At 45.9% G+C, this 13344-nt stretch overlaps 1 long non-coding RNA gene across 1 annotated transcript; it reads left to right on the top strand.

Moving 5' to 3' along the window:
• Positions 1-230: 230 nt before the first annotated feature.
• LOC146036640 (uncharacterized) lies at positions 231-9091 on the top strand. Its single transcript, XR_014460891.1, has 2 exons — positions 231-287; positions 7961-9091. It is a non-coding gene; the product is annotated as an uncharacterized LOC146036640 (long non-coding RNA).
• Positions 9092-13344: the final 4253 nt, after the last annotated feature.

Here is a 13344-nt window from a genome sequence, read left to right as displayed (position 1 = left end):
AATCGAACCCATGACCTCATGCTGTGAGGCAGGAATGATAACCATTACACCGTCTGAGCTGCCTCAGTAAATACATATATGGTCTGTTTTTATACGTGTATGCACATGGGCTTTTAACATATAGTAGAACTCTTCCTTTTTTATTATTATTATTATTATTATTAGCATCTCCAAGTCAACTGCATAACCGCACAATTCTCTTTTTGTTGAGACAGTGGGTCGAACCGTGGATCACCATTGTAAAGAGCCATGGATTCTGGCTGCTGTTTGATGATGATATTGTAGAGGTTGGTTATGTTCGTCTTGTCAGCTTCTGTACCTTTTCTGTGATATAATCTCCCCCAGTCAAACATTGTTTTATGTATTGTAGCTTAAAACCTGTATCTCTTAAAGAGTGCATCCTGTTCTTGCTAAATATACATTGAATATACTGCCATATCCACTGTACATGGTGGTATGCCTGGTCCAGAATAAGGATGGCCTCTAAGGAGTTTACTGCAGCGCATCACATACATTGTACTCGTGTTCAGTGACCGTATTGTAACCTCCTTAGAAGCTCCTTCTCCTGAATTCATTTATCATCCAGTATTATATTTGGTCTGTTTTATTTCACCTTTAAAGGTACATTTAATAAAGCTACTAAAACGGAAGAAAGGTGATTTTTCCCATAGCAGCTTATCTGATTCTATCTAGCATTTATAGGATGCACTAGAGAAATGCGTATTGAGAATAAGTATATTGTTGGTAATACTTTTCCCTCATGAAACCAGATGGTAACTAGTGATGAGTGACATTTCTTTATTGGCTGAGGAGTAGATGCAGGAATTCTGGTGTCCCTGTATATACCATCACATTATCTCAATGATGTAAAAGGGTAACCTAGAACGTCATCCATTTTAGTGTCCTATTGCACATAGGGCCTGATTCGTGCCTGCTCGCTAGGCCGTGCGGTTACTCGCAACTTAGCGAACAGGTCAGCACCGCTTATCCCGAGCCGACCGAATCCGGTCGCTACCATGCGAGGGGATGTGTTCCCTTACACATCCCCTCGCATGCGGCCGAATGGGAGAGAAATCATTCGAAGGTGGAACACCACTGAATGATTTCTCTCCCCTTTGGGAATAAAAGTCCAGTCTAACCTGACTTTTATTCCGGATGCAGATCAGCCACCGGCCCCACACAGGCATCAACCAGCCTATGTTCCCAGGGGAATGCCCACAAAACTGTACACGTTCCCCTGCAGTCCCCTCGGACCTTAAGCTGGGTACACATATATACATTCCCTATTTCTTGCGACCGTTCGACCGACCGTACACCCATCGGATCGTCCACAAACAACAGCCGATCACGCGCGTACACACCTGTACAATTTTACTTGCGAAGTCTGATGTATTCCTGTCCAAACAGTTGCAAGAAAAAGATTGTACCACCGTACACACTGTCTCGATTTGGGCTATTGACACGTCATATGTGAACAAAATTATCATAATAGGCTGGGTTAGGGCATACTTATAGCAAACCACTATATATGCGAAATAGCCGGCACGGTGACTAAAATTTAGACGCAAACCCGTCTATATAGAACTTTAGTCAGCTGGCAGGGTGACTGAACTTCTATATAGATGGGTTATGCGTCTACATTTTAGTCACCTTTTTACCCATTAAAAAAAAAAAACGACGTGGGGTCCCCCCCCACGACTGTAACCAACACCAGGCTGAAGAGCCGGGGCTGGTATTAAAAAATCAGGAAACCAACCAGATAGGGCTTTGCTTATTTTTTAAAACTAGCCCCAGGCTCCAGGTCCGGGGCTGGTTCCCAAAATACGGGGGACAAAATGACTATGGGTCCCCCGTATTTTAAGAACCAGCCCCAGGCCAAACCAGCCAGCAAGTCCCCCAGGCCAAAGCATTCAGCCCTCTGATCGGTCAGCCTGGCCAGGGGCCCTGGGGGAGTGGGGACCCCCCCAATTAAGTGGTCTTCCCCTCCAGGACTTACCTGACCAGGCTGAAGCCTGGTGCTGTCCCCGGTGACCCTGTGCGGTGGTCATCGGGCTGATTGAAGTGTAAAAAAAAATAGAATAAAAACTATTGTCTTCTACTGTGGAACTATGAGTCCCAGCAAGCCTCCCCCTCATGCTGGGACTTGGAGAACCACAAGTCCCAGCATGCAGGGCATTAAAGGGCCCGCTGTCACTTATAGTTCCACAGGAAAAAAAATAGTAAAATTAACACACTGACACACGATAAAAATAAAACTTTATTACATCCAAAGCCCATACATACTGATACTTCTTACCTATCTTGAGCCCGTCGGTAGGTCCCTGGGTCCGTTCTGGTGCCTTGGTTCCGGGGCTGGTCCGGGGCTCCAGGGCTGAAGAGTCCGGGGTCCTGGATCCGAAGAAAACCATGGGGGACCTGTGGAAGGAAATACTACTCACCAGGTCCTCTGGCGAAGATCCCGACATCTTCTCCATCTTCTCCGTCTCCACCGCATCAGCCGCCGGTACAGGATGGACTTTGAGAGGCACAGAGATGTTTCATCTTCCGCGCCTCTCATCCGAATGATTCTATTGGCCGCCTAGAGGCCAATCAGGATCCGACTTTCTCGTTTTTTTAATTTTTTTATTTTTAGTCACCCTGCTGAGAGATCATGCAGCTATGGAACGCCCACATGGGCGTTCCAGCTTTGGCAGTATAGTCGCAAGGACGGCAGCATATCAATCGAACGTGCGTACACATTGCACTTTTGTTCCGATATGGGGCCGTCCTGTCGGATGAAAATTAAACAGCAAAGAACCTTCGACTGACCGAGTATGGACGGACAAGACCGTTTTTTGCCTTTTATCGCTCGTACGGGACAGCGTACACACCTATACAATTGAACGGCCGCCCGACCCAGAACGGAAGAATGGCCCGACAATTGTATATATGTAAACCCAGCTTTACTGTCTAGAGCAAATGGCTCTGCATATTTGGCATATTCGCAGAAGTGCAAACCCCCCACCATTGGAGAAGTGTCTGAATCGCCCCATAGTTTGCACCATGGGAGTTCTTAGAAGTGACAATTTATAAAGGAGTTGGTTTTAAAAAGGGAGCTAATGTTACATGTTTCGGTTAAACAATTTTTTTTTTTTTTTTTAAAGATTAATTTTTATTAGTTTTAGACATTAAATTGCAGGGGGGTAGGGATGTACATGTATTGGGGGGAGAGGGAAAATAAAAATAAAGTAAAAAGGGGGCACACATTGAAACAGATGTTCTGAAACAGATCAATATTTCTATCACTATAGGGGTTGTTCAAATACAGTACTAGGCATACATAGAGTAAACTGTTGGGGGGAGAACAGCGCATAGATAATCATCACAGTGTGGGTTCTAACATGGCCTGTCAAGTTATAGAAGTCCAGTATTCAGTCCAGCTAAGCCATTTGATTAATGGGTTGGTAGTCGCGGAAGAGTACCGTACTCCTGCGGTCTCGTATTCACAATGATACTGAACAGCTTGTTCTATTTGAGGGATTGTTGGGATTCTGGTGGAGCGCCAGCATTGCGCGATTAGAATTTTGGAGGTGATTAGAATATGGCCCATAATATATCTATCGTTGCTGGAGAGCCCTCCTATCGAATGGAATATAGCTACTTTCGGGGCCGGAGGGATGGGTATTTTCAATACATTTGAGACAAGTGCGAAAACCGCGGCCCAGAATCCCGAGATGCATGGGCATTCCCAGAATATGTGGAATAGGGAGCCAACGTGGCCACAGTTTCGCCAGCAGAGATTCGAGTTAGCTGGACTGAATTTATGTAGTAAAGCAGGAGTCATATACATACGATGAAGTAGTTTATAGAATTGTTCGGAGTGTGAAATACATTTAGACAATTTAAAACAGATTTGGAAGATTTGGTGCCACTCTTCTTCACTAATGGATTCCTTCAAATCCTGTTCCCATTTTATCAAGGATGGGTATTTTTTGAAGCTCGATGGCGCCATCAGGAAATTATACCACCAGGTGATACCACCCCTACTGCCCACGCATGTCAATTTATTCAGAATATACCGGGGGAGTGTGGGTACGACATGGGGAGCTGTGGTTACCGTAAACAACCAATGTCTGAGCTGCAGGAACTTGTAGAAGTCCCTATGGGAGAGGGAGAATTGGGATTGGAGTTGTGCATATGTTAGTAAAGTTCCCGAGGACGTAGCCTCCGCGAGTGTTGAGACCCCCTGAGTGTCCCATGAGGTGAAGGAGAGGTTTGGTATCTGGGAGGCTATGGCTGGGAGCGACAGCTGGGAACAAGGTAGTGTTATATCTGAGGCTAATTTTGCCACCTCCAGCCATGCCTTGCGAGTGTGTATGATAGAAGAAATTGGTGTCAGGGAGCGAATATCTACTGAAATGGGAAACCACAGACAGTCTGTGAGTGGGCAAGAGGACATTAGGTTACGTTCCAGAGACACCCACACTTTAGGGTCTTCTGTCGCAAACCATGCACCTATTTGAGAGAGGATACAAGCGATTTGATAGTTATGTAGGTCAGGGTAAGCCACCCCCCCTTCCCGTTTTGAAAGTGATAGAATCCTCCGGGCCAATCTGGGTTTAGCGCCTTTCCAAATGTATTTAGTAAAAGCAGATTGGAATTTATTTAACAGGGACATGGGAACCAGGAGGGGGATGGTTCTAAATAGGTATAAAATTTTAGGTAGTATCATCATTTTCAGAGCCGCGATTCTGCCAAGCCAAGAGATGTGCAACATCATCCAGTCGGTTGACATCATTGAGATCTTATGGAGGAGCGGGGCATAGTTAGCCTGGATTAGATCCCTAGTTGAAGGGGTAATGTGAATTCCCAAGTATTTAAGACTACTGGTTTGCCAGGAGTATTGATACTTAGTTCTTAGTGATTGTAGGTGATCATGGTGGTAGTTTATAGGAAGAGCCTCAGTTTTGGATCCATTTAATTTGTAATATGATACAGCGGAATATTCATCCAGGATCTTATGGAGATTTGGTAGGGAATACTCTGGGTCAATGAGGGAGAGTAAGACGTCGTCTGCAAATAAACATATTTTATACGTCACGCCCGATAGCTCCGGGCCCTTAACGGAATTTGAAGATCTTATAGATTCGGCAAGTGGTTCAATTGCCAGAGGAAACACTAAGGGAGACAGGGGGCAGCCTTGGCAAGTTCCATTGGAGATTCTAAAGGAGGAGGACAGTAGACCGCTTACAAATACTCTGGCTGATGGGGAAGAATATAAGGCAGATATGGATGTCAAGGCGCGTCCCGTTATCCCGAATTTACGGTTAAACAATTTTAAAAGAGAATATTATTGGGTTGGGTTGGGTTGGCGCATTGATCCATGAAATGGATTTAAATGTATTCTGTGTCCCATCTACTAAGTAAATAAAAGTATTCCTATCCTGGAGATCTAATTTCAGCCCAAATGCCTTTTCCTGGGTACAGTAGGGATTCAAAGAAATTTTGGCAGAGGTTTATGCTCCTGAATAAGAAGGGCCTGAGGGGCAGATTCATTAAGCTCGGTGAAGTGATAAAGTGTCTGGTTTTAATCACCGGCCAATCAGCTCCTACCTGTCATTTTTCAAACCACGCCTGTAACTTCACAGTTAGGAGCTAATTGGCTGTGATAAAAACAAACCAGACACTTTGGGGGAAATTTACCAATATGAAAACCTAGTTTTTCGTATTAGTATTTCCCCTCCGACTGCATACGACTGTTTGAGTCGTATGCAAAGTCGTGTTCCGGAGGGGAAATTACAAAGCAGTCAGATACGACTGCTTTGTAACCCTCCGATGGTGTAACAATTCGTATTAGCTGGCCATATATATGGCCGCTAATACAAATTATTTCTAGCAGTCTGCACGGATCAGTCAAACCGACAGCCCGAATCCAGACCGGACTGATGGAGCCGCACGGTGTTTGTTTACATCGTGCGGCTTCGCCTCCCGAATGCCGCTATTGGCCGCCTTGCGGCCTAGCGGCCAATCAGGAGCCGCTAGGCCGCAAGGCGGCATTCGGGAGGCGGAGCCGCACGATGTTAACAAACACCGTGCGGCTCCCTCAGTCCGGTCTGGATTCGGGCTGTCGGTTTGTTTTTTTGCCAAGACACTTACCTGGACTACGTCGCGCTGGGACAGGTGAGTATGGTTTCCTTCCACAGCTTCCTCCATGGATTTCGTCGGACTCCAGACCGCCGACAGCGAGGACGACATGGATCCAGAAGACGTTGACATGGACCAGAAGATGACACAGGAGGACCAGAAGACGACAAAGGACCAGGGATACCTACGGAAAGAAGATAGGTAAGTATTAGTATGTGTGGGCTTTGTATGTATTAAAGTTTTATTTTAAAAGTGTGTCAGTGTGTTTTGTGTACTATTTTTTTAACTGTGGAACTACAAGTGCCAGCGGGCCCTTTAATGCCCAGCAGGCTGGGACTTGTGGTTCTCCAAGTCCCAGCTTGCTGGCACTTGTAGTGCCACAGTAAAAAACAATAGATTATTCTTTTTTTTACACCATAATCAGCCCGATGCCCACCGCCCAGGGGCATCGGGGACAGTACCAGGCTTCAGCCTGGTCAGCTAAGTCCTGGAGGGGGGGGGGGACCCCTTCATTGGGGGGGTCCCCACTCCCCCAGGGCCCCTGGCCAGGCTGACCGGTCAGGGGGTTAATGTGTTGGCCGGGAGGACTTGTATAAAAAGTCTCCCCCCGGCTGTGACATTACCCTGCTTGCTGGTTGTGCCTGGGACTGGTTCTTGAAATACGGGGGACACCCGTATTTTGGGAACCAGCCCCGGACCTGGAGCATGGGGCTGGTTGTTAAAAATCGGGGAACCCCTATTTGTCGGGTTCCCTGATTTTTAATTACCGGCTCCAGGCTCCGTCAGCCTGGTGCTGGTTTCGGCTGTGGGGGGGACCCCACGCCGTTTTTTTTTTTTTATTTATTTATTTTTCAATTTTTTAACACTAAAGCCTGCACGGATCTGACTGATCCGTGCAGGCTTAAAGCAAATACGACAGGAAAATGGTGTTCTATTTTTCTGTCGTATTTGCGTGGGTGTTTCACACCACTTAGCAGCCGTATTATCAGTACGGCTGCTTAGTAAATCAGGAATCACCATTCTTTTGAATGGTGATTTCTGTCGTATCCTATCGATGGTGTAGGACATTCGTATTTGTAAATACAAATACGAATGTTCCATCTTTAGGACTACAAATTGTTGTATTTTTGGGATTGTAAATCCCGAAAATACAAATTCGTAAAAAAAAAGGTGTATTTCTCCCTACAAATACACCTTTTTTTCTACGAATCCATTTTGGTAAATGTCCCCCTTTATCACTTCACCGAGCTTAATAAATTTGGTGTTATACAGTTCCATCATCTATGTTTTGTATGGTCAGGTATTAGACTGGATTAGAAATGGACATAGAGTGGGAAATTTACTAAGATGTGTATTCTACTGCACTTGTGATGTTGCTATGGGCAGCCAATCAGAATCTACTTATTTATTTAGCACCCTCTAGAAGATAGTAGACATGATCTGATTGGTTGCCCATAGCAAGATGGGGGAAATTTACTAAAGAAAATTTGTAAAAAAATAGGTGTATTTGTATCCAGAAATATACTTATTTTTGACATTTACTATCCCGAAAATACGGCAATTCGTATTCGTATTGATAGCACATCAATACGACTACGAATTGCCTTATTTTCGGGGTAGTAAATGTAAAAAATAATTGTATTTCTGGATACAAATACACCTATTTTTTACAAATTTCCTTTAGTAAATTTCCCCCATCACATGCAAAGCAGAATACACATCTTAGTAAATTTCCCCCAGAATGTCCATCATTGTGTGAAACATTGTCAAGCAAAACTTTTCAGTGTCTAAAAATTGACATATTTAAGAACTTTTTCTTTCTTCCCTCCTTCCACAGAAGATAGATGCCCAAGCCATTGAAGAGTTCTACGGTTTAACGTCAGACATTTCCAAAAACTCAGAGTCAGGATATATCCTGTTCTACCAATCCAGAGACTAATTCCCATCCTGGGGAAATAATAAATGCCTAGTACTGAAGAAGGTTAAACTGTTGGACAGTGAATGAGGAATCAGTGGTCCTAACACGGACATAAAGGATTCACACAGCTGCCACTGTGGATATCAGTTTTCAGTTCATGGAAAAACTGTTTTCCCTTATAATTTCTCTGGTCTCCACAAGTATCCAAAGCCGATCTTCTCCAGAAAGCCATTTCAGTGTGTCTTCTCCTTACCAGGCCTAGGAAGGCCAAACCCTTCCTTATGCCTTGTAGGCTGAGAAGAGTGGCTTGGCATTGTGTTTTGTTGGAGAGTCCGTAGGAAGGATGACATCTGCTGCCGAGTGTATATGACTCACTCAGACCCAAGCAAAGAAGATAGCACTTTGTAAGACAGAGGACAGCTGTGGTTTGGTGCTCAGTTCATACTCAATCAAAGATTTTAAAGTTAAAAAAAATGTGATTCATAACAATCAAGTTATTGTTTCATATCACTTGTAATCACGTCTGCTTCTGCACCATCTTCAGTGATTCCTGCCTTCCATTTGTTTGCTGTAACACTCCTTGTAGTGAGTGTTAATAGGCTGCTGTTCTGCACACTAAATAATGGGATCACTACGTATTTTTTTTTTTGTTATTTAATTTTTTTTCAGTATATGTTTTGAATTTTAGCACCTTTTTTATGGTTGAAGACCTCTTCAAGTATTGCTGCATTAATGGACGTGGGCCAACCAGAGCTTAAGGCCAGAGGGTTCCAACCTCAATTTAACAAGCTGCCTGATCTGGAAGGCTCATAGGCTCTACGTACATGAGCACAGGTGAGTTGATCAGCATCCATGTTTGGCTCACTTGTGCTCCTGTGATTAGGGGCCAAGAACACTTGGATGTCGGGGAAAAGTGCTACAATTGGTAATCTCTGCAACCGCTGTCCATAAAACTCCAATTACAAGAGACGCATTGAGAATTTCAGTAGGATTAAAGTGTCAAAACCCATAAATAAAGCAATTAACCCATCTATTTGGGATTTAATCTTATTTTTTTCAAGTGTCATGACTGTTACTCCTATAGCGAGTGTGAATGAGATGCGGGTGCCTGGACAGGTAACATGTACTGATCCCTTCTTGTTTGTGCAGGGATAAGAGTTTGCACGCATATGTGAAAGTAGTTTTGTAGCAGAACAGACTGCTTCACATCGATGGTTCCATGGATACCATCTTTCATTTGGCTTACGTATCACTAATCCACTATAGTTGTAGATTTACTATGCCTTTGGATAAGACTTGAAGCATGTTGGACAAATTGTACATATTGTCTCTTCCAAGTGCAGCACAAGGTGAAGATTTTTGGAAAATTTTGTGTCATAGACTTTTCTTAAAGGATGCAATATATTTGCATCACTAATGCAACAAATCTACAACTCCTACAACCTCCACCCCACAATGCCACCAAAGTCCACTTTCCTGCCTCTCAAGTGATAGTGTGGATGCTTAGATGTTCCACAGCCACTTCCTGCATTAAATACTACATGCCTGTCTTCCTCGTAGACATCCTTCATTTTTTAATAAGCAGTCTCGGTGGTGACCCCTTCAGATCCCGGTGCCCTAGGCAGATGCCTAATGAGCCTTGAGTCCTGTTGAAGAAAAAGCGCTATATAAATTAATTTTTTATTAATAATTATAAAGTTGACTTTGGTGCTACTTTGTATTGGCTGTGATGTGAATAAGATGCTAAGGCGGTATCCTGTTATACCCCTTTCACACTGACAAATATTTCCTGGGTTATTGCACATGAACACGCAGCAACCCAGGAAATTGGTCAGTGTGAAAGGGTCCTGAAAATTGTTCCAGTATTTCAAACTAGGTCTTGACCAGGGTTGGACCCAGGATGCTCGCGGGTCCAGGGGCAGTGTGAATGGGTAACACGGGTCGATGCAATGTGAAGCTGACGCTGAAAGATGCTGACATCTCCCAACGCCGTCCCGATTATGCCAACCACCCGGCTTTATGGTGGGTCGGGTGGCTAGTGTGAAAGCGCTTGCAAGCCTGGTTGCACCTGGTATTTTGTACTTGGCTTGCAAGTGTGAAAGGGGTATTACCTGCAGTAACTTGCTGCATGTACAAGAACAGGCTTTTTTTCATGATAAAACCCCGATGTTCAATTTGGGCTATCCAACTAGGGCCTCCCCTGTCATAAATCATAAAAAAAAAAATACAAAGATGATATTTATAACACACACTTTGTAATAAATATCTAATTAGTATTTTTTTTATAAACTAGGGGGTGAGTTGCTGTGTGGGATTACTGGGAGGCATCGGGAGCCGTGCCTCCTGCTGACAATTGAAAACCGTCAGCAGCAGAGGCAGGGCTAAATGGCGGGGACAAATATAAGCTGAAAAGCCCATTTAAAAATGACAGGGAAGCGGCACCTACTCCTCTGCCTCAGTGACAGGAACGTGCCTTCAGCCCACATACAAAGCACGCCCCTGTCACTGAGACAGATGTGATAGGACAGCGGATCAGGCTGTCACACAGTGACAGCCTGTATCCGCTGTCACTGAGTCTGCAGTGCAGGGACATGTGGTGCTGGCAGCTGCCGTGCTATGTGACAGACAGCGGCACCGGGGAACCCTGCAGCGCCCACCCTTCCCCTCTCTTCCCCGTTTGAATCTAATGTGCGGGCGCTGCTTAATGTGCGGGCGCTGAATGTAATGTGCGGGCGCTGAATATAATGTGCGGGCGCTGAATCTAATGTGCGGGCGCTGAATCTAATGTGCGGGCGCTGCTCAATGTGCGGGTGCTGAATGTAATGTGCGGGCGCTGAATGTAATGTGCGGGCGCTGAATCTAATGTGCGGGCGCTGAATCTAATGTGCGGGCGCTGCTCAATGTGCGGGCGCTAGTTCTGTCTAAGTGACAGACAGCCGCCCCCCCCCCCCTCCCCGTTGTGCTCCTTGTGCTCTTAGCGAGCTCTGGTTGCTCCCACCACCTACAAGCACCGGCAGCCAGGGTGACGGGGCTACGTGTGCCTGCAGCCTCTGTCATGAGTGTTGGCAGACCAGGCAGAGAGGTGAGGGAGCTCAGCTGACCCGCCGGCATACACAGCATCTCAGCGCTGAGGCCAGGATACCGGAGGAACAACCCCAGTCACAAACGGTAATAATATATGGGCAGGGGGAGGGTGATAGAAGTTTTATTTTGTATGGGGAAAATGATATGTTTGGTGTGGGGAGGGGCTTATAAGTAAGTATAATGATATGGGGGGGGGTTATAGGCATAAGGTGTGAGCAGGGCCGTAACTAGGGGGGGCTAGGGGGTCACGCGCACCGGGGAGGGTGGGGGCGCTAGTTTGGTGTCCCGGCAGCGTGGTCCCTGGGATGAGTAGCGGGGGTCCGGGGACTGGTGGGTTAACGCCAGGTCCTAGCGGGGTCCCGGGGACTGGTGGGTTAACTCCGGCTCCTAGCGCTGCCAGACGGTGGGCGGGAGGCAGGTTTTGAAAAGACTTGCCGGACGCTGATTGGCTGAAGTCATCAGCGCTTCCCGCCGCCAGGCAGATAGCGCTAGGAGACGGAGTGAGTGAAGGCTGCCGCTACACCAGTCCCTGGACCCCTGGACGCTACACACAGGTATGTTGGCAGCGGGGGTCCAGGGACTGAATTCAGCCAATCAGCATCCGGCAAGTCTTTTCAAAATCTGCCTCCCGCCCACCGCCCGGCAGCGCTAGGAGCCGGAGTTAACCTTCTCCAGTCCCCGGACCCCCGCTGCCTGACCCCAAGGCAGTGATTTTTTTTTTTTTTTTGGGGGGGGGGGGGGGGGGGGGGGGCGACCAAATGACTGCCGACCCGGGCGCCGAAACACCTAGTTTCGGCCCTGGTGTGAGGTTTTGTTTGTAGGGGCTGATATACACAAAATTGTAATACAATGGGTGTTTAGGGTGTATATATCTATATACTGTATCATCAATAGGGATGTCTTGCTCTGCTCTCCTGCTGCTCTGCTCCTATGCTGAGAGCGGTGTATATTTTAAATGTGGTGCAGGCCACCAGCCTATCAGAGCTCGTGGACCAGCAGCCACAGTTAGCGATTGGCTGGTGGACCACGAGCTCTGACTGGCTCACAAGCTGTTGCCCATATTTGAAATATCTGCTGATCACGGCACCTCTACAGGCGCCGCTCTCCTCCCCAGCTTTAATAGCAGGTGTGGCATAAAGTGATATGAGCATTAGGATGTGTGGCATAATATGTGTGGACATTATGGTGTGCAGCATATTGCAACATGGGCATTACAGTGTGTGATATAATGTGATTTGGGCATTACAGTGTATGGCATAATGTGATATGGGCATTACAGTGTATGCTATAAGGCGTAAGGAGCATTACGGTGTTATTGGTACTATTATGTGGCCATGTCCCTTTTCCGTGAAACCACACCAGTAAAATGTTGGTGCACACCTTACCTGTTTTCAGTATAGGGGGGGCACCAATTCCCTTCCTGGTACAGGCACCAAAATGTCTAGTTACGGCACTGGCAGGACTTGTTCCCACTTTGCAAAAGCACCTGCCTCACCTGCCACTAACCTCACCGCACGTCACTGCATTTGTCATGCACTGCAAAAGCCGCAGACCTATGTATTTTCATGGCTGATGTCAGGTAAAAAATTGTCATGTATCAGGTATTTTGTTTGCCTGCCGAAAGCAGTTTGAAACAAAATCCCCGATAAGTGCTGACAGTAAGTAGCCCCACCAGCGGTAACTAGTTATGATAATTTACCACAGCTAATAGGATATCAGCCATACTTTAGGTAACGGTATGAAGGTTTGCAGGTCACTACTGGTGGTGGAGAGTCTAAGTTGCGACATGTATCTTGTGTCATAAGGTGCAAAAGGAATAGGTATATGAGCATACAGTATATCTGTACGTAAGTAATAGAAGCATTAGTGCTTGTTATCCCTATGAAGTGTGAGCTGCTGTGAATGTGTCTGTCCTTATGGCTGAAGACTACATTATTAGAAGGGTCACATTCAAATTCTAAATGAAATAATTTGGATGGATATGTGCATATATGTATATATTTCTGTTGCTCGGAATAGGTTCCTGGTTGGTAACCATTTGTACGCCACACTGATATTTTCTGGCACTTTGAAAAGGGCCCCAGCAAGGGGTGAAAACGCGTTGGACCTACAGCATGACCAGAGGGTGTTTACCAGAGTGGGGGACTGGATTCCCTGTGAGATCTCTATGTGAATGGATGGATTGTCCGGGATTCCTGTCACTTTATCCAAGCTCTTGC

This window comes from Crinia signifera, chromosome 9, assembly GCF_055691185.1.
Source record: "Crinia signifera chromosome 9, ASM5569118v1, whole genome shotgun sequence".
Taxonomy (NCBI): Eukaryota; Metazoa; Chordata; class Amphibia; order Anura; family Myobatrachidae; genus Crinia; species Crinia signifera.
The sequence above is the reverse complement of the archived record's forward strand: the minus strand, read 5'-3'. Positions and strand labels throughout refer to the sequence as shown.